Below are 1226 nucleotides of genomic sequence, written 5' to 3' on the forward strand. Positions count from 1 at the left end.
GGCTCAGGCAATCCACTCACCTCAGCCTCCCAAAGGCACGGGATTACAGGCTGAGCCACCAAGCCCGGCATAGGCTAGGTTTTTTAAAGGAATAATTTGGCGGGCAGGGGGCTAGGGAACGGGCCCTGCTGATTGGAGTGCTGGGGATGAGGTTGTTGAAGACATCTTCCCGCACAGGGAGAGAGGGTCGCAGGACCAGAAGAGCCAGCTCCTTGGGGAGGGTTCTGGGTCCAGGGGGGATCACGGGTTCGTCAGAGTGCAAAGTCTGAAAAATGTCTCAAATGCCACTCCTAGGTTTTGCAATGGAGAGGCTGTCTATAAAGCCAGTCCCGTGACTGTTGGCCACTGCCTCCTGGGCCAGAAGTCGTTATTGAGGCAGTTTAGGAGGAAGGGATGTGGGAAGTGGAGAGGGGAACCTGGAGATTAAAGCTGCTTGCACCCTTCAGCCCATCCAACTTCTGGATGCCACCAAGGAGATCTGTGTGACTTTAGGCTCATAGTTCAAGGAAAACTGCGTTGATCAACCTCGTGGGCAGCTTCATCCCTCCCCAGGGATCAGAACATGAAGATAATTAGTTGTTCTCTATTGAAGTGGCTGTGTGAGCAGGCATGCAAGGAGGAGAACCAACTTAGAAACAACACGTGTTCATCTCTAAGCATAGTGGCAACGTTGCAGGGCTGGGTTCTCTCCCATAGATTTTTATCCCATGGCCTTATATTTTTTATTTTATTTTATTTTTTTGAGTTGGGGGTCTCACTCTGTCAACCAGGCTGGAGTGTAGTGGCACAATCATAGCCTCAACCTGCTGGGCTCAGGTGATCCTTTTGCTTCAGTCACCCAAGTCGCTGGGACTACAGGCACGCATTATCACACCCGGCTAAGTTCTTTATTTTTTTTGGAGAGATGAGATCTTGCTATATTGCCCAGGCTTCTTTCAAACTCCTGGGCTCAAGCAATCCTCTCCCCTTGGCCTCCCAAAATGCTGGGATTACTGGTGTGAGCCACCACACCCAGCCTAATTATATATAGGTAGCTTCAATATCCTGAAATACTATGACCATTGAAAAGACGTGGACAGCCCCCTCGGGTCCTCTCCTGCTCTGGGAGATTTTCTGTCCTCTCAATAAATCCTGCTTTTAGCCAGGCTCGGTGGATCAGCCTGTAATCCCACGCTTTGGGAGGTTGAGGTGAGTGGATTGTCTGAGCCCGCGGGTTCGAGACCCGC

This window comes from Carlito syrichta, unplaced genomic scaffold (assembly GCF_000164805.1).
Source record: "Carlito syrichta isolate Samal-C Ts95f unplaced genomic scaffold, Tarsius_syrichta-2.0.1 Scaffold143064, whole genome shotgun sequence".
Taxonomy (NCBI): domain Eukaryota; kingdom Metazoa; phylum Chordata; class Mammalia; order Primates; family Tarsiidae; genus Carlito; species Carlito syrichta.